General features: G+C 50.5%; 1 protein-coding gene across 11 annotated transcripts in view; it reads right to left on the bottom strand.

Moving 5' to 3' along the window:
• ATXN7L1 (ataxin 7 like 1) overlaps nt 1-20,715 on the bottom strand; it is a 233,955-nt gene that overhangs the window by 30,304 nt on the left and 182,936 nt on the right. The window lies entirely within an intron of this gene.

Genomic DNA, 20,715 nt, shown 5'->3' with positions numbered 1-20,715 from the left:
TAGGCAGCTAGTTATGTAAATAGGCAATGCTCAAGGCTGGCAGGTGAGAGGATGAATTTTAAGAAGACAGAGCACAAAGGTGCATGTTTGCTCTTCAAAATCTGTCACCTCAGCTCCCCTTCCCTACGATTTCTCCCATAATGGATATGCATTTGATTTCTGCGCATTTAATGCTGGAGAGCCCTGTGTCTGGGGGGCCGTGGAGGAGTCTGTCTCAGGGTCTTAAAAGATGAGATGGGATGAATACGCTTTCCTTTGGTTCCTGAACTAGATTCCCTTTCCTCTTTGCAGGAGGGCAGAACGCTAACACTTCAGCCCCCCGATCATCTCTGAGCTGAGTGGAGCCGACTTAGCTATCTGAATGCCAAATGGTCTAGAATATAGCTTATACACGCCTGCAGACAATGTAGGGCATGAAAGAGAGGCTGGTTTTTGTGGGGGAGGAGTCTTATCTGTCCACATGGCTGGTGAGCTCTTCCTTCTCTATGATTTATTCACAGATCATTTTTTTGATCAATTTGTTCATGAACTCATTTCAGCAACCCCTCAGCCCTTGCCACTTTGCTTACTCTGAAACCTGATCACGGATGTTATTTGTAGGTCTTTGCCAGGGAGAAGGGCATTTGGTGGTGAAGCGGATTGTAGCTGGGTGTCCCTGACTTTGTCCTGGGATTACGTGCTTTCTTGGCCCGGGGAAGGGCGGTGTGGGACATCGAGCCCCGTGTGAGGCGAAACTGGAACAGTGGGTTTCAGTGATACACCAAGTCCCTGATAATTCTGCCTTTGACCAGTGTCTCAGTCACGGAGGTACAGCTGGACTGTGGCAACTTTCTATTTAATGGCAATTCTCAGAACACACACACAGGGCTGAAAAACGGCACAGGCAGCCCTTGAAGTTAGCACACTGAGAAACTGTAAAGATACTACCTCGTGAAATTAGTGTTGCATTCCTGAGTTTTTCCAAATGGTAAAATAATAATAATAATAATAATAAACAACAAAAAAAAAAACCCCGGGCACCTGAGTAGCTCAGTGGGTTAAAGCCTCTGCCTTCGGCTCAGGTCATGATCCCAGGGTCCTGGGATCAAGGTCCGCATGGGGCTCTCTGCTCAGCAGGGAGCCTGCTTCCTCCTCTCTCTCTGCCTGCCTCTCTGCCTACTTGTGATCTCTGCCTGTCAAATAGATAAATAAATAATATATAATTAAAACAAATAATAATAAAACCACGGGACATGGAATTCTTCGAGGCTTCCTTCACTCAATTTTAAGAGAGACTAATGCCAATCAGGGTCTTGAAGAGCCGTTCCCACACTTGTTCGTAGTGGTACAATTCAAATACTATCCATTGGCGGACGATGGGATAAACAAAATGTGGGCTCGCCATACAACAGAATATTAGCCTTATAAAGGAAGGAAATTCTGACACACGGATGAACATTGAGAACATTACGCTAAGCGAAATAAGCCAGTCAGAAAAAGACAAATACTACAGAATTCCACTTACATGAGGTGCTTCGAGGGGTCAAATTCCGAGACAGGAAGTAGAAAGGTAGTTGCAAGGGCTGAGGGAGGGGAAAATAGGGAGCCGTTGGTCTGCGTGTGTGAAGCTGCAGTTTTGCAAGATGAAAAGAGTTCTGGAGATTGGGTGTAGGACACCATGAATGTATTTAACACTGCTGCACTATGTATTAAAAATGGTTACGATGGTCAGTTTTTTTTTTCAAAAAATTCAATTCAATGAATTTATTAAAGATCCATTTTATTTATTTATTTAAAGATTTTATTTATTTGACAGAGACAGAGCGCAAGCAGGGGAAGAGGCAGAGGGAGAAGAAGAAGCAGGCTCCCTGCAGAGCAGGGAGCCCGACGTGGGACTCTATCCCGGGACTCTAGGATCATGACCTGAGCCAAAGGCAGTGCCTCAACTAACTGAGGCACACAGGCACCCCAAAAGATCTATTTATTTTAGAGAGAGAGAGAGCATGCAGGAGTGAGGGAGGAGGGGGGAAGAGGGAGAGAATCTCAAGCAGACTCCCCACTGAGCGAGGAGCCAGACACAGGACTTGATCCCACAACCTATGAGAACATGACCCAAGATGGATGTTCAACCCACTGAGCCACCAGGCAGCTCCCCCCCTTTTTTAAGAGAGTGTGTGTAAACAGTGGGGTGGAGGGTATAGTGGAGGAGCAGAGGGAGAGGGAGAGAGACAATCTCAAGCAGACTCCCGCCAAGTGCAGAGCCTGACGCGGGGCTCAATCTCGCGACCCTGAGATCGTGACCGGGAGCCAAAATCAAGAGTCGGAGGCTTAACTGACTGAGCCACCCAGGTGCCCAGGACGGTAAAATTTTCTTATGTGTGTATTTTGCCACAATTAAAAATACAGTCGAACTCCCCAGCCCCCAAATTCATGCAACTTAAATTATACATCAATATCTTGACTTTAAAAATACTCATTCCAAGAGCTGCTTAAAAAGCTCTTGCCGATTTAGTCACCTTGGTTCTGATCTGTTGATTTTTATTTCTTTTAAAGAAGGAAGTTCAACTTCAAATGTTGATGGAATTCCAGGTGGGAAGATTCTGCTGTTCCTGAGCGGCCTTCTCGGACGTACTTCATCGTATATTCAGGACAAGAAACTAGGACCTTTGGGTTTCAAGGCCAGCTCCTGTCCCATGAGCTGGTAGGAGAAAAGGGAAGGCCTCCAGTCTCTGTGAAAAATGGCTGGGGCCCATGTTGAGTACCGCGATCTCAGCGGACAAAGATACGACACTGGGAGAGAATAATCCAGAGCGGTTGTATGAACCAGAATAAATTTCAAAACTGAGCCAAATGGTCCTCTGACGCTCACAGTACAGTCTGCATTTCTCCCCTAAAGTCAATGTCCAGCTCCAACGGGCTCCTTAATTCAGCCATGAGCACAGTGCCAGCTGACTCCTCTTTGGTCACACTTCTGCCCTGCTGTGTTAGGAACTGAGCCTGAGCCAGGCCCCCTTATACCTGTGACCGATCTCCTGATTTGCAACTTTCTCTGCTATATAACAAGTGTGCCTCACTGCTACCCGGTACTGCCAACGCTTCCAGAACTCCAGCTGGACTGCGATCCCAGCGTCCATGGGCAAGATGTGGAATTGAAGCCCATCACACACTAGACGAGAAGCCTAACGTGAAGTTCTCTGGATTGAGTTTTCCTGTGCTGGAATGGAAGGTGTTAAGGGAAAAAGTCTGATCAAGAGGGTTTCAGTGGGTTCCACAGACCGGGTGAGTAGCAGGGACTCAGCTGCTGAGTAAGTACCTCTGATACCAGCTGGTTGGGGGGCACTGTATCTTGGCAGCAGGAAGAGGATAGGAGACTCTAGTTGTTTTGGGTGAGAATTCCAAGGGTGTCCAGTAACTAATGGAGAATGGCTGTATATAGAATGAAGGAGAAAAGGGACTCCTGGGGGGCTCAGTTGGTTAAGTGTCTGCCTTTGGCTCAAGTCATGATCTTGGGGTCCTGAGACTGAGTCCCGCATTGGGCTCCTTGTTCAGTGGGGAGTCTGCTTCTCCCTCCGCCTGCCACTCCCCCTGCTTGGGTCACCCCCACAAATAAATTTAAAAAAAATTTTTAAAGAGATTTTACTTTATTTATTTGACAGAGAGAGACACAGCAAGAGAGGGAACACAACCAGGGGAGTGGGAGAGGGAGAAGCAGGCTTCCCGCAAAGCAGGGAACCCGATGCAGAACTTGATCCCAGGACCCTGGAATCACACCTGAGCCGAAGGCAGATGCTTAACAACTGAGCCACCCAGGCACTCCAATAAATAAAATCTTTAAAAAAAAATGAAGGAGGAAAACCTGGAACCTGACCTGGATACTTTATTATTATTATTATTTTTTAAGATTTTATTTTTTAAGTAATCTCTATACTCAATGTGGGGCTCGAACTCACAACCCCAAGATCAAGAGTTACGTGCCCTTCTGACTGAGCCAGCCAGGCAGCCGTGACCTGGATACTTTTATCTTTGGTGTCCCTTCTGCCCTGCTTTTTGGGCTTACCTGCTAAGGTAACCTGCCTCTGGTCTGAGCTGAGACGGTACTTCTGCTGGGAGGTAAAAGACGACAGGGAAGCAGGTATCTTGGTGATGGTAGGAAGGATCAAACCCATCCCCAAAAGAAATGAGAATCAGAGACAGACAGACAGAGGTGAAAAGCCTTCCCGTTTGCCCCTTGCCAACCTCATTCCCCAGGATAAATGTCAGCTGTCCGTCCAGTGGAATATTTAGTCTCTTTTCTTCACCACTGTTGACAACCGCCCTCAGATCCGAAGCTGATGAACAAAGGAGGATATGATGGCAAGATGGTACCACCTGATTTGGAAAAACCAATCCCAGAGACTCCATCTTTTCCAGCTAGGAGCTCAGGAAGGTGCAGAGAGCCCCCGCCGCTGCTTCAGGGGCACGTCGATCCCCACGGGTATCTACACTCCAGGGCACGGGAGCGCGGCTGTCTGGAAGCCTTCTGTGGCAACCCGATGCAGAACCGCCTCCCGCCTTCCCCCACTGTCCCCTCTCTCCCTGCTCCCCCTTCCCCTCCCATCACCCCTGGCCAAGACAGAGTCCCAGCCCTGGGCAGTGGATCCTGAAAAACAGATTTAATTTCTTTCCACTGGTAAGAAGCCAGAAGATGCTGACCCCTGCTTTCATGGTGCAGGCATCTCCCTGCGTGGAATCCGGGTAACTCAAACACCTCCGTGTGCTGTTGGCACTGGGAGGACTGGGGAGCTGGCAACACCCGGATGACTAAGCAGATTCATTACTCTGTGTGCTTAGGTGATCCACAAGCCTGGCAGTGACCCCTGAGGTCCCGTCCTTGCGGTCTGGAGGGGTGCACGCACGCGCCCCCTGGAGTCTCCCAATTCGGCAGACACACAGGTCACCTTGCTGTTGGCCTTTCTCCGCGGAGCCGTGTCTGAAAGGGAGAGAAGAGTCCACGCTCGGCCCCGGCTGCTTTCATAATCCCGTTTTATTCCGTTGAGATGAACTCTTTCCGGGATCCCAGGGTGGCAGCTTGTTTCCCTGCTGTGTCGAACACCCTGGGAGTCGTCTGCTCCCGGTGACCGCAGTCCCTCTGTCTCTGGTCTGGGAAGGGATCCCGCAGCTGAGAACAGTCCTCCCTCGTCCTCCTTGCTCTGTGGGGACAGGTCTACCTTGCTGAGTTTGGGCCGTTTGGCTGCCACGTCCTCTTCCTGGGGGGCCTGCCTGAATTTATCATTTTGGACCAGGGAGGGTGCTCTGGCTCTAAGAAAAATGGTTCTCATGGCACCGAGTGGGTTCCTCTCGCTGCCCAGTGACGTCTGCAAATGAGCAGAAGTGGAGTGTCTTACAGCGCTGTTCCAAGGGCTGCCTGTGTCTCTCGGGCCCAGAGCTCTCCGGCTGCTCCCCGTGCTTGGGGATCATGATTTATTCTTTTATTTTTAAAGATTTTATTTATTTATTTGACAGACAGAGATCACAAGTAGGCAGAGAGGCAGGCAGAGAGAGAGGAAGGGAAGCAGGCTCCCTGCTGAGCAGAGAGCCCGATGCGGGGCTCGATTCCAGGACCCCGGAATCGTGACCTGAGCCGAAGGCAGAGGCTTTAACCGACTGAGCCACCCATGCGCCCCATGATTTATTCTTTCATCGTCAATGGATAAGCCTTAAAAGAACGGTTCGGAAAACCTTCGGGCCTGCAGAAATTGGTGCCAGCCCAGCTCCATTTACCAGCGCGGGGCAAAGATGGATTTGACAGGCAGGAGCCTGCAGAGACATACGGTATTTGTGCTGTGGGTTATGTGTCTGGTGGAGAGTTCTCAGTGGTCTGATTTCTTCCCACCCATTCTTTTGACAAAGGTCCCTGTGCCTGTCCTCCTGGTCTGGCAGAATTTCAAGGATCTCCGATTTACTGCACACCACCCAGCCTCCTGCATTGTAAGCAGTGACGGCATTGAAGTCATCCCGAGTGAAAGGGGATCTGCTCTATTTTATTATTATTTTTTTAATTTAAAAATTTTAAAAAAGATTTTATTTCTTTATTTGTCAGAGAGAGGGCATAAGCAGGGGGAGCAGCAGGCAGAGCAGGCAGAAGGAGAAGCAGGCTTCCTGCTGAGCAGAGAGCCCGATGTGGGACTCGATCCCAGCACCCTGGGATCACGACCTGAGCTGAAGGCAGACGCTGAACCAACTGAGCCACCGCGCTGTCCCGATCTGCTCTATTTTAAAAGACCCTCAGAGAAGGAATTCTATTTGGCTCTCTTGGGGGGCTGCTATCAAGATAATTTTTGGGGGGCTGCTATCAAGATAATTTTTACATCACATTTAAATTCTGTTTTAAGGGGCGCCTGGGTGGCTCAGTGGGTTAAAGCCTCTGCCTTCGGCTCAGGTCGTGATCCCAGAGTCCTGGGATCGAGCCCCACATCGGGTTCTCTGCTTGGCAGGGAGCCTGCTTCCTCCTCTCTCTCTCTGCCTCTCTGCCTACTTGTGATCTCTGTCTGTCAAATAAATAAATAAAATCTTAAAAAAAAATTCTTTAAAAATTTATTTATTTATTTATTTGACACAGAGGGTGAGCACAAGTAGGCAGAGCAGCAGGCAAAGGGAAAAGGAGAAGCAGGCTCCCTGCTGAGAAGGAGCCCAACTCTGGGCTCAATCCCAGGACCCTGGGATCATGACCTGAGCCGAAAGCAGATGCTTCATTGACTGAGCCACCCAGGCGCCCCCACATTTAAATTCTTTAAGTAGACAAAATACCTGGGATGTTCCTGAAGGCCAAGAGTCAGACAGTCGCTACGGATCTGCCTAAGTAAGAGAGCTACAAAGTCCTCCCATGGTATAGCGCATTGGGGAGGTACGGCAGAAATCCCGACGAATGAATAAATGGTTTTTTTTTGTTTTTGTTTTTCATTTTTAATCTGGGAAAAGACTGGGGAAACTTTCAGAAGGCCAATCTGTAAACACCTTAAGCAAACAGAAAACAGGGTAATTGGCCACAGGGCACAGTCAATAAAAAACCAGCCAGATTAATCTAATATTATTTGGTGGCTGAGTGTCAGGTTTGGCAGTCAGAGAGAAGGCACGGTGTCTAATCTCTCCTGGCCTTTTGCACGACTTTGGATTCCCTCCCATAGAACCCACCCTCAGTAAACTGGGAAAATGTGGTGCCCTGGCAACAGAGCCAAGACCAGCTAGCGGCGACTTATGCAGCCCCGGGCAGCACCCTGAACAGAGCTCAGAGGGGCCCCTCGCCCACCAGGAAGGTGAATGCATCTTCATCCGTTACTTGGATGATGGGCCGACACCTCATCTGTCAACTGGGGGAAAAGATGACCAGCCGCCCCGTGAAGAATGGTGTGGGACTCTCCCTTAAACCCGTTAGGAACGGGGGAGAGACGAACAAGCTGAGCTGATGAATTGGAAAAGTGGCTGGAGGCAAATGAAATAAAATCAGCGAGCACAAGTAGGGCCTACTCCAAGGGCTGTGCCTTGTCACTGTTCTAGAGGGTGTCGCATGACAATGGAGGATGATAGTTAGGAATGCAGATGAACCCAGATCGGGATCCTGCTTTTTCTACTGCTGGTTTCATAAGGGTAGGCCATCCGACTTCCCAATTCTGGGACCTCCATGAGCCCCTGAGGACTTCTGAGAGAATCAGAAGAAGGGACAGCCTCGTGAAGGACAAAACTCACTCAGGCATAGGAGGCTGCCTTGCCTACCTTATCTCAGGACTTCACCACTCTGGGCCTCAGTTTCCCTATCAGTATCAGTTTCACTATCAGTAAGATGAAGATGATGGTGGAGATTTGAAGGGATTACATGGAATTTTCATATGAAGTGCACAGTAGAATGGTGGGCGCATGGTTGGCTTTCAATAAACTGGAGAGAAAACAAAAAGGCAAGAGAGGATCCTGCTGTGCCCTCGCCCGACTGACCCTGCTCTTTCTTCTGGGGTATACATCAGGAGTGCAGCTCATCAGAAATGTATGTCCTCTTTGCCCTTCTGGTCCCACCACAGAGGGAGGGGGCTATATAAGGTAGGGAGAGGCAGGGACAGCAGAGGCTGGGAGCTGGTGGACCTTCCATATTTACCCAGAGTAGAGGACCACTTCTGGGGGGGGGGGGTGCAGTGAAGAGGAAAACCAAAGCCAGGGAAGATGTCTTCCCCACTGCTTCTCCATCCCTGGTCTTCCATGCACAGACCAAGCCTGGACTAATGGGCCGAGCTCCTGTCTGGAGAACACATTCTGGAGGAAGAGTGAGCAGAAACTCCAGCCTCCTCCTTCTTTTTTTTTTTTTTTTTTTTTTTTTTTTTAAAGATTTTATTTATTTATTTGACAGAGAGAGATCACAGTAGACAGAGAGGCAGGCAGAGAGAGAGAGAGGGAAGCAGGCTCCCTGCTGAGCAGAGAGCCCGATGTGGGACTTGATCCCAGGACCCTGAGATCATGACCTGAGCCGAAGGCAGCAGCTTAACCCACTGAGCCACCCAGGTGCCCCCCAGCCTCCTCCTTCTTAATGTAAACACGTTGTGCTATGACCCCAAATTATGTTAGGCAATGGGAGGGGTCCTTCTGGCTTTACAGTGTGTCTTCTGGAGAAGTAACTGCATGGGCCCCTTTCTAAGCTGCTCCAGATTTCCTGGAAATGGGAGGCCCCAGGACCAGCCTCTGCTAGTCTCCCCAGCATTTTTGTTAATCAGGGCTTCCCAGGGCAGGGAGCTCGGGAGGTGGTCTCCAAACCTGCTGGGAGATCAACAGGCACTAAATGACACTCCGGGGAGTCATGATGCCCTAAAACTGTAGGAAAAATCGACAAGCCAGAGGAGAGGAAAATAGAGAAGGAAGAAACAGTCCTGGCACAGTAGGGTACACATGCTGGACAGGCTATCTCTGGGGTGCACTTGGGACCAGCTTGCCAGCAGTGGCACGGCCTTGGGCAGCGCTGGCAGGAGGGGTTTGGCACAAACCCTGGGCCAAACCAATGGCCCCTAAAATGAACACTCAGTGAAATTCACATCAATGCATAAAGGGTGTCAGAGCCTTGGAGGGCAGAATATGAGATGTCAGACGCCAGGAAACAAGTGGATTCTGGAGGGAGCAACGGGTGCTGAGTGGAACAGAGCTCCAGACACCCACACAGCCCGGGGACAGGCTCAGCTCCGGAGCAGCAAGCAGGTGCACTCCCCTCTGCAGCCACCAGAGGTCAGAGGCTCCCGCTCCTGGAGCGGCTCCTCACCTCCCAGAGCCAGAGCAGCCCAGACATTGAGTCTCCTTCAAGCCCAGGAGTCATCACTGGCTGGGCTGGCCAGGGGAGGGGAGAGGAGTCCTCACAGAACAGTCTCTGTCCCCCTGCCAATGGAGGTCGGGTGCCAAGCCCTGACCTCAGGTCTCAGCCTCTGCTTTCAGGGAGCTTGTCCTGAGAGGAAGAGGGGACGAGGAAATGGCGTAGCATCCTTGGCCACCTGTGGGGGTCCCAGCCTCTGCTCCCCAGCTTCCTTCAGAGACCAGGAGTCCCAGGGGGCATCTTACCTCACAAGAGGTTGTCACCCGCCCTGCTTTTTCCTTCTCCACCCCCTAGCCCCGCACCCCAACCATCTCCACCCAGAACACGGAGCACACTTTGTTAAAACCCTTGACGTTACAGTCTTCACAGGACCTACAGCACACGCGGGAAATTCTTCGTCCCAAATTTAATAGGCTTTGTCTTTTTAAAAAACCCGCATGTGAACAACATCACCAACCAGTTAGAGACCTTGGGTCTTGCACGACATTCAGTCACTTGCGGGGTCTACCTGCCCCTGCCTTGTCTGTCCTCCTCTCTCCCCAGAGCCTGGAGGAAAACCCCACCACCAGCATTGCCGCCCTGCCCCCTGGCTCTCCCCTGCCTCCACTTGGCTACCAGGCATACTGGTAGCCACGTCTGACCCTGCTGTTCCAGGTGTAGCAGGCTCCCCACGACCCAGTCCAGTTCACCACAGCTCCTGCCCTGGGGAACCCTCCGCATAACCTTGTGGGGCTCTCACTGCTCCCTGAACATGCTGCGAGCATGGCCTGGCTCTGGGCCTTTACGTGGGCTGGGTGGTGCCTTTCTCAGGTGTGCCCTCCTCCCTTCTCCGGGGGACACTCCTCCATCTGCCGGGATCTGGGTGGAGTGTTCTCTTCTCTCGCAGCACTGGCTGGTCCTTCCGAGGTGTTTGGGCCACATTCATCATGTCAAATGTCAAGGTCTCAGTTCTGTGTTTGTGGCCTGACCAGAAAATGAGCTGCTGCCTGAGGACAAGAACCTTGACCGAGTGTATACATTGCTCTGGAGTGATCCCAGGGACAGATGCATTATTGGGCGCTTCAGAAGGGCACAAGACATGGTTGATGAATGAATGACTGTTCTCAGTAAAGGTGAAGTCAGGATAAAAACCAAACCAGAGTTCCACCAGAACAAATAAATGCTTTAGGTAAGGACCGGCCCACAGTTCTCTCTCCCCGGTGCCAGAGCAACGACAAAGGTTGGGGGCTTGTCGACCCTCCCCCTGGCCTCTTACTCCTCTCACTGTCCCTTGACACTGCCACATGCCGGCCAGGAGGCTATGCTTTAACACGGAATATGTGTGTCACCCTCAGGCCGGCTGGATATAGGTAAGGGGCCTGGGGCTTAAAAAGGTTGTCCCAGGGCCTTCATTTAGCAAAGAGAAGGGCAGCCATGGGGCTTGACTTCGGGCAGCTCTAAGGATGGCGCCCTTGATCTTGGCACTGGCAGTGAGAGGTCCAGGGGTGGGGTTCCCGCTCTGGCTATTCTCTTCATCAGGGTGCACCTGCTTCCTCCTCTCATCACTGAGCAGGCGAGAGGCTCAAAGGGGTGGGGCTACAAGGTACGGCAGAAACACAGAGGACGCGGTGGCCACGAATCCTTGTGGCTCTGTCACACCGTTCTCCCCTTCCCCAGCTCTCCAAATCTCTGGTTTCCTCCCCTGGACTCTGGTCCCTTTTTCTGAGCCCTTCTGTGACTTGGCAAGGTCAGCGGAGTCTAATACACAAGGAGCTGTCCATTGTCCTTATCTCAATCATCTGGAAATCCATGCAGCCTTTGAGATGTTTCGGTTCCTGTGCCTGCCTGTCCTGGAAAGGACACCATCCTCCCCCCGCCCCCCATGCTTGCATATTCTGGCCTGTCCCTCCCAATCTCTCACCAGCTATCCTTTCCACTCACTCCTTCCCTCTGGGGCCCCTTCCGGTAACCTCTACCGTCTTACTTTTCTCCACCCTGCTTTTCTCCTCTCTGACCCTCTGTCGCACTCCTCCTTCCTCGCCACCCAAACCCGCACCACTGGTGGTAAAAACTGGCCTTTGAACGCCCTCCCCCCCCGCCCAATCTCTTGTGTGAGGGGCTGGATGTGGACGTGGGATCTAGGGAGGGACTTCTGTGCAAGGCCGTACCGACGACGTCTCAGCTCCCTCCTGACTCGGTCAAGTGCACGCCGGGACACAGGCAGACAGACCAGCCAGTGGTACAGGAAGCACTGAACCTTCCCTTTCTTGCCAGAGTGCAAAGGGTTTCTCCTTTTTATCATCCCAGAACCACAGTTCTCCCTTCCTAGCTCTTGTAATTGGGACAGGGACAACAATTCCATGATGGAAACTGGCACTTGGATTTCTCATCAAGACCCTGAAAGGTAGAGGCGCCTGGGTGGCTCAGTGGGTTAAAGCCTCTGCCTTCGGCTCGGGTCATGATCCCAGGGTCCTGGGATCGAGCCCCGCATCGGGCTCTCTGTTCAGCAGGGAGCCTGTTTCCCTTCCTCTCTCTCTGCCTGCCTCTCTGCCTGCTTGTGATCTCTGTCTGTCAAATAAATAAATAAATAAAAATCTTTAAAAAATTTTTTTTAAAAATTAAAAAAAAAAAAAAAAAAGAACTTGAAAGTTAGGCTATTTATACCCGTCATTTCCTTTCGCATCAGAAAAATCTCTGTGAGGTAGAAGGAACTGCTCTGTGTCACGGACTACTTCATTCATTTGGATGTCTGGGGTTTCCCAGCCTGATTGGGAGCCCCGAGATGAGTCCCTTTGCCCTCCGGGAGCCACTAGTAACAAGCCGTGGTCCTGCCCCCACTTCATGCCAACACCAGGCAAGACCAGATAAGCCAGCCTCATTTCTCCCACGAGGTGGGGCTATCCCCCCCCCCCCCGTCTCCATACGACACTGGGAAGGGCTTCAAGAGCATGTGTACTCCCCAAACCCCCGAACCCCCACCACTCCAGGAGGACACGCCTCCCATTCTAGGTGTCCAGAGTAGCCCTGCCTAAGGGAGGGCAGTGACCCCGTCACCCCCACCTCACTGTCAGGCATGTCTGTCTGACTGTTCTCTTGCTCTGGCTCATCCTCTTTCTGGGGCGGCAGGCTCATCTGCATTTTTAATAGCTGGGCATATTCAGCATTCATCACACACATATGGGTGGATCAGGCCCAAAAGAAGGCAACAAGCTATGCGAGGAGGGAAGCCTCACCCGCTCCCGCCCACACTAACGGGTTTGCAGGTGTAAGTGACCCCACGGCTCCCTTCCTGGCCCCGGGTGGCCAGTGGGACAGCAGAAGGGAAAGTCAGACGGCCCGACCCGGTCCACTAGGCGGGGCGAGCCCCCTGGCTGAGCAGGAGGCTCAGAAGTAAAGGTTGCAATGTTCATTTTAGCTCAAAAGAGCCGAACAGCCAGGGGCGCCTGGGTGGCTCAGTGGGTTGGGCTGCTGCCTTCGGCTCGGGTCATGATCTCAGGATCCTGGGATCGAGTCCCGCATCAGGCTCTCTGCTCAGCAGGGAGCCTGCTGCTTCCTCCTCTCTCTCTCTCTGCCTGCCTCTCTGCCTGCTTGTGATCTCTCTCTGTCAAATAAATAAATAAAATATTTAAAAAAAAAAAAAAAAGAGCCGAACAGCTATAATTCCCTCTTGACTTCCACCTAGGGACAGAATCATCTTGCCACCATCCCTCGGCCTTTCTGGGCTCGGTGGACATCGAGAGGGTGAGGTGACACAGAATTCCCCCACCGCTGGCCCCCTGAGGGCAGGGCACTGGTGGAGGGGGGCTCTGGGTGGTGTTGAACGGGGGCTCTGGTGGCTGTGAGTGGTGGCGTAGGGACGCCCCCTTTCTCCCTTTCTTCTAATGCAGAGTTATTTTTTAACCTCCCAGCACAAAAGGGAGAAAACAACACACCCGCAGGCCCTTTAACCTTGAGTGAGATGCTTGGAGGATAGCCTGAACTCAGGAGTGGTGTTTTTTATTGCCATACATGGGGATTTGAGCTACTTGGAAAAGGGCGTCCCTCAACTCCTGTTAAGTCTAATCTAAAGGCCATGTTCCATTACCTGCACGCAAGCCTTATGCTTTCCTGACCTTTAGGGGCTGCGGCAGAACTGCTTCGGGGCAAGGGATCCTTGGCACGGCCTGCCTGCGTCCGTCAGGCCCATTCCCACCTCACACCTAGTGGCAGCTGGCTAAACCAGGCCGGGCAAACGTGCCTTCCACCCTGAAATCTGTCAGCTCCTGCAGGGAGCGTGATGTCACAGAGACGCCAGGAGCCACGGTCACGCACCTGTGAATCAAGGAACCAGAGGACCCCACCAAGGGTCGCCTGGCCTAGGTGCCCAGATCTGTGCGATGCAGCAACCACTAGCTGTTTGTGGCTAGTGAGCACTTAAAAAAAAAAAAAAAAGATTTTATTTGTTAGAGAGAGAGAGAGAGAAAGAGAGCACAAGCAGGGGGAACGGCAGAGGCAGGGGGGAAGCAAGCTCCCCGCTGAGCAAGGAGCCTGATGCGGAGATCGATCCCAGGATCCTGGGATCATGACCTGAGCTGAAGGCAGATGTGTAACCCACTGAGCCACCCAGGCATCCCATTATAGAGCACTTTAAAAAGGGCTGAGGAACTGAATTTTAAAAATTTTATTCAATCTGAGGAACTTGATTCAGTTATTAGAAAATGCTTCAGTGTGTTTGGAACAACCTGGGTATGCAAATTCATATTTTATAATCTCTAGTTGTTTACAAAATCTGAATATAGGGTTAAGTATTTATGATGAAAACGCACTGTCCAAATTGACGTGTATGTTAAGTATAAAATACAGGATCTCAAAGACTTGGTAGAGAAAACAAAAAAGAATGAAAATGATCCCACTGATATGTTAAAATTAGAAGACTGTGGATACATTAGGATAAATAAAATACACTGTTAAAAATTGTGATCTTTTGGGGTGCCTGGGTGGCTTAGTGGGTTACACCTCTGCCTTCGGCTCAGGTCATGATCTCAGGGTCCTGGGATGGAGCCCCACAGCGGGCTCTCTGCTCAGCAGGGAGCCTGTTTCCTCCTGTCTCAAATAAATAATTTCCTCCTGTCTCAAATAAATAAAATCTTAAAAAAAAAAATTTGTCATCTTTTCACTTTCTCCACCGTGGCTACTAGAAAGTTTACCACTCCACGTGTGTCACACATTATATTTCCACTGGAGAATACCAGTCCAAACAGTTGTAGGTAAAAGGTTAACTGTCTTCAAGAACAGAAATCTTACAAACCCTTTCAATGGTCAGATCAATTTCATTCAATTCAACAAATATTTACTGACAAGGGGACTAAGTTGGCCGAGAGTGAGGCCTGGCACTTACTACGGAGCAGAGTGGCAGGAGGTCTAACCTGGAGCAGACCCTGGACAGAGTTGCAGGAGAGCTAGACACGAAGTGCTGTGGGAATTAAAAGATGTCAGTGTATCGGGGGCCTGCAGGGAGGAAGTGGGTGAGGCACAGGGTTCACGGAGAAGGTGGCTGGGCGGACAGGCTGTGCGGGCGCTGAGGATCTGGACCAGAAGGGCCAGGATGCTGTAGGAAGAATCTCAGCTCAGCAGTCCTTTTCTCCTCAGACCCTCTTCCCTCGCACACCCCCCACCCCCTCACCGTCCTCGGCCCTTGACCCCTGCTCCTCTCAAGACACACAAGCTTCCCTGGAGGACCCATCTGTACCTCCAGCCTCCATGCCTGTGTCTACACTGATGACTCTCACAGCTCCATTCCCAGCCCACGCCGCTCTCCTGACCTCTGGGTCCCCACATCCAATGCCACCAACTGAATATCTCTATGTGGATGTTTTAGTGCATTTCGCTTGGTCGCAATTCGCACACGCTGCGTCGAACAAGTCTTTCGGCGCCATTTTCCCAATAGCCACCTGCTTACTTTGTGTCTCTGTGTCACATTTTGGTAATTCTTGCAGTAGTTCAAACTTTTCATATTGTGATAGTTGTTATGGGCGATCTTTGATGTGACTGTTGTAATCATTGCTTCAGGGCGCCGCGAACCGCATCCATATAAGACCACATCGTGTAAGACCACAGACGCAGCTGAGCAACAAGCGTATTTGGATGGCTCCCCTGACCAGCCGTTCTCAACCATTCTCAGGCTCTCTCCCTCTCCTCGGGCCTCCCCGATTCCCTGAGACACAACAGTCTTGAGATCAGCCCAGTGACTAACCCCACAACAGCCTGTAAGTGTTCAAGGGGAAAAAAGAGGCACTTGTCTCCCACTTTAAACTGAAAGCTAGAAATTCTTTAGTGTAGCAAGGAAGGCATGTTGAAAGCTGAGACAGGCCAAAAGCTTGCACCGGATAGCCAAGCTGTGAATGCAAAGGAAAAATTACTGAAGGAAATTAAAAGTGTTCCTCCAGAGAACACATGAATGATAAGAAAGCCAAACAGCCTTACTGCTGATAAATGGAGAACATTTTAGGGGTCATGGATATGGACAGTGATATGGACAGAAGATCAAATCAGCCACAACTCTCCCTTAAGCCAGAGCCTAATCCAGAGCAAGGCCCTAACACTGCCTTCCCTGAAGGCTGAGAGAGGAGACGAAGTAAGAGAAGACAAGTCTGAATTGAGCAGAGGTTGGTTCATGAGGTTTAAGGAAAGAAGGCGTCTCTAGAATGTAAGAGAGCAAGGTGAAGCAGAAGGTGCTGATGGAGAAGCTACAACAAGTTCTTCTAGAAGATCTAGCTCAGATCATGAATGAAGGCGGCTGCACTGAACGAGAGGTTTTCAGTGTAGGGGAAACAGCCTCCTACTGGGAGAAGATGCCATCTTCTGGGACTTTCATGGCCACAGACAGGTCAATGCCTACCTTTAAAGCTTCAAAGGACAGGCCGGCTCTCCCGATAGGCAGCTGGGGACTTCAGGTTCTACCTAATGCTCATTTACGAGTCCAAAAATCCTGGGGCCCTTAAGAATGACACTAGATCTACTCTGCCTATAGCTCTCTAAATGAAACACCGAAGCCCACCTGACACCACATCTGTCTACAACATGGTTTACTGAAGCTTTTCAGCCTATCGTGGAGACCTACCGCTCAGAAAATTTAAAAAAAAAAAAAAAAAAAAAAAAAGATTCCTTTTAAAATACGACTGCTGGGGCGCCTGGGTGGCTCAGGGGGTTAAGCCTCTGCCCTGGGCTTGGGTCATGATCCCAGGGTCCTGGGATCAAGCCCCGCATGGGACTCTCTGCTCAGCAAAGAGCCTGCTTCCTCTTCTCTCTCTTTCTCTGCCTACTTGTGATCTCTGTCAAATAAATAAACAAAATCTTTAATAAAAAAATATAAAGTTTAAAAAAAATAAAATACGACTGCTCATTGACAATGAACTTGGTCACTCGAGTTCTGATGGAGAAGGACGCCGCGATTTGTGTTGTTCTCATGCCTGTGAACACGGTGTCTGGTTCTGCGGCCCATGGACCAGGAAAGCACCCCGGGTTTCAAGTCTTACTACTGAAGAAATACCTTTCACTTAAGGCTATAACTGCCTCCGGTTGTGATTCCTCTGACGGTCTGGGCCAAATGAACTAAAAATCTTCTGGGAAGGATTCACCATTCTAGATGCCATGAAGCGGGGTTCGAGGCTCTGGTGGGAAAAGTAGCTACAGGAGGGTGGAAACAGCCAGAGAATAGGGTGAGAAGTGCAGTCTGAAGACGTGGCTGAATATTACGATCTCGTGCTGGAACTTGAACAGAGGAGGGGTCGCTCCTGATGGAGGAGCCAGGGAAGTGGTTTCCAGAGATGGAATATACTCCTGGAGAGGGTGCTGTGAAGACCGTGGAAACGACAGCAAAGGATTGAGAATACAGCAGAAACCTAGTGGATAAAGCAGTGTTTGAGAGGATGGTCTCCGGGCTTGAAAGGAATTCTGGCGGCTGGGGGTAAAATGCTCTTGAGCAGCACGTGTATGCTACAGAGAAATCCCTCTTGAAAGGAAAAGTCAACTAATGTGGCAAATGTCATTGTTGTCTTACTTTAAAAACTTGTCACAGCCACTCCAGGCTCCAGCAACTGCCATCCCCATCAGTCAGCAGCCATCCACACAAGCAAGACCTTCTACCAGCAAAAACATTACGACGCCCCGAAAGCTCAGATGACGGTTAGCACTTTTCATAGCAATGAAGTAGTTTTATGTATTTATGTATTTATTTATTTGAGAGAGAGACAGAGATAGGGAGCAGGGAGGGGAGGGAGAAGCAGTCCCCAACTTAGCAGGGAGCTGGATGCAGAGCTTGATCCCAGGACCCTGGGATCATGGCCTAAGACCAAGACAGATGGTTAACCGACTGAACCACCCAGGTACCCCACAATAAAGTATTTTTAAATTAGGTGTGGGGCGCCTGGGTGGCTCAGTCAGTTAAGCATCTGCCTTTGGCTCAGGTCATGATCTCAGGGTTCTGGGATCGAGCCCCACATCGGGCTCCCTGCTTGACCTGAAGCCTGCTTCCCCCTCTCCCACTCCCCTGCTTGTGTTCTCTCTCTTGCTGTATTTTTCTCTGTCAAATAAATAAAATCTTTTAAAATACATACATACATACATACATACGTAAGGTGAATACACTATTTCTTAAAGACAATGCTGTTGCACACTTAACAGATTACAGTGTAGTGTATACATAACTTTTATATACACCAGGAAACCTAAAATTCATAGGACTTGCTTTACTGCGCTATTTACTTTATCGCGGTGATCTGGACAGGAACCTGCACATCTCCGAGGTGTCTGGACTTCACACGCATGGACTTCCCAGTTTAATCCCGCCTTTCCTTCCCTCCTAAACCCTGGCCCTTCCTATCCTCCTCAAGAGACAGCAGCAGGACCAGTCAGCCCGCTATACCGGCCCGGGAGGACAGCGGCATCCTGCTCTTCTCACGTACTCCAAGCCCTGCATGCAATGAGCTCTGAGGTCCCGTGGCGGTTTTCTGCCCGCTGTTTCTCCTACCTGGCCCCTTCTGCACACGCCGGCGACCGCTGCCTGCGTACAGAATGTCCCCGCACCTCACCCGGGATACTCAAAGCTCCCTCACTGTTCTTGCTGCTTTCCGAGGGGCGCCTCAAGCCATCCTTCACACGGCCGGCAGGGGGCTCCACCACCTCGGAAAGCTGCTGTAGTGGGGGGCGCGGGAGGGGCAGAGGGAGGGCGAATCCCAAACAGGCTCTGCGCTCAACACAGAGCCCCACGCAGGCTCAACCTCACCACCCTGAGATCGTGACCTGAGCCAAGATCAGGAGTCGAAGGCTTAACCACTGGAGCCGCCCAGGCCCCTAGAAGCTGATCCTTTAGCAGCTCCGGGCAGCCTTCCGGAAGTCCAAATCCCTGAACTTAGCACACAGAGCGGAACTTCATAATATGGCCCTGCCCACCTACCCAGGTTCACCTCCCCCCTCTCCCCACGTGCAGATAACCCTGTGCAGTCCATTCCCTTTGCCTGGGACCCTCTTCCCACTTTCTTAAAAAAAAAGTTTAAAAAAACCCAAAACATGTTGGTAAAATAGATAAAACATTCACCAATTGAATCTAGTTTTCTTTTTCTAGAGGATTCCTATTTATCCTTCAAATTCAGCTCTAGGGTGACCCCTTCTGAAAAACCCTTCCTGAGTCCTCAGACTGGGGTAGGTGCCCATCTTTTGTTCTACCAGTATCTTAGTTCTTAACACGTTGTACTCTGTGTTAGCATCTGTCTCTTTTTATTACAGACTCCCTAAGAGAGTCTGTGTCTTTTTTTTTTTTTTTTAAGATTTTATTTATTTGAGAGAGAGGGAGCATGCACAAGAGCACATAAGCTGGGGTGGGGGAAGTGGCAGAGGAAGAGGGAGAAGCAGACTCCCCACTAAGCTTGGAGCCTGACACAGGGCTCAATCCCAGGACCCTGAGATCATGACCTAAGCCGAAGGCAGATACTTAATGACTGAGCCACTGAGGCAGTCTGAGAGTCTTTGTCTTATTTAATTTTGCATCCCTAAGGCTACAGTGTGCAGTTGTACAGGTTATGCACTGCACCAGGATTTCTGCTTGAGGAAGTGAGTAGGGGATGAAGACAGTTAGCCAACAATGCACTCTGGGACAGGGCTGTATCCAAGCTTTTTTCTATTTGCACAAAGATGCCATAGGGGACATCAGGGGCCCCCCATATATACTTAATATATAGGCCTCGTTACAGAATTGGCACACAGTATTATAGTAGGTGCTTATTAAATGTTAAATTGAGTAACGACAGATGGATGGATATTCTAGATAGGTACCAAAGAAAGACACAGTGGGGAAGCTTGGGGCCAGTTTGTATAGGGTCTAACCCTTAGTTGAGAAGGCAATGAGGAAGCTTTGAAAATTTTTGAGATGACTGTGACTTAGACTCACAAACTACTCAGGCTTGAAAAGGAGACTCAGAGAAGTGAAGTGACTTGTACAAGGTCACACAGAACATTCCTGGCTGAGCCCGGACTTGAACTGGCTTCTCTTGCCCCCAGCTCCCTGCTGGCTCTTTCACACTGCTCTCCAGGGAAGCCTGCCAGAACCAAGGCAGAGTCCTCCGAGTCTCCAAGAAAAGTCTTTCCAGCCTTCCTGACACACTCCTGGCAATGGAGGGTTGGGGGCCGATAGCTCGGCTAGAGGCCAGGGAGAAAGCCTCCTGCATTGCCCACCCCTTGTCGGTCTTCAGGTTTGCCTCCTTGAAAGTGGGCAATCACCAGCCAGGTTTCCGCTCTTCACACAAGACGAGTGCTCTAGTGTCTGGAGCTGCTTTTTCCCTAAGAAGGATTTCCCTCCTTGCAGTCCTTCTGGCTGCTCTTCTGTGGGCCCTGGCCAATGTTCTCAGAGACTTCCAGAATTATCCTGCTTGGGCTGATGGGCCTGGCCCACAGCGGTCTTCACGAGGGCATGTGGCATTGGTCTGAATGGAGTGTGGGGCCTGATCTAACCCAGCGGTCTCCCTGAGGAGACATCTTGGACGTCTTAGAGCATGTCTCATGCCGCTGGGACGTCTATCATCTGTGGTCCATTGTGTTCATGTTATGATCTTCCGTGACCCCCGATTTTCCTTCTGGCTCCTTCCTCCCGGGCCCTTGGTCCAGCTCTCTCCGGTGGTTTCTCAGTACTCTGGACTCTGAAGAAAGGACTTTATCCTTTTCCATTTTCAACTTCATTTCTCTAGTTTTGCAGAGAGATTTGACTTCCCAACCTTTGTCACCATTTAGAGGAGCTCTGACCTTTGGTGCAGCTGACAATGAGGATGGTAACATTATCTTCCCAGTATGTCAAATGTGTGCTCCTCTCCAGACATTGCACTTGCTGCCTTTATAAAAATTAGCTCACTAGAGCCTCACAGCAATTCCACGGGGTAGAGCTTTCAGTAGCCCCATTTTACAGATGAAGAAAA

This window comes from Mustela lutreola, chromosome 4 (genome assembly GCF_030435805.1).
Source record: "Mustela lutreola isolate mMusLut2 chromosome 4, mMusLut2.pri, whole genome shotgun sequence".
Taxonomy (NCBI): Eukaryota; Metazoa; Chordata; class Mammalia; order Carnivora; family Mustelidae; genus Mustela; species Mustela lutreola.
The sequence above is the reverse complement of the archived record's forward strand: the minus strand, read 5'-3'. Positions and strand labels throughout refer to the sequence as shown.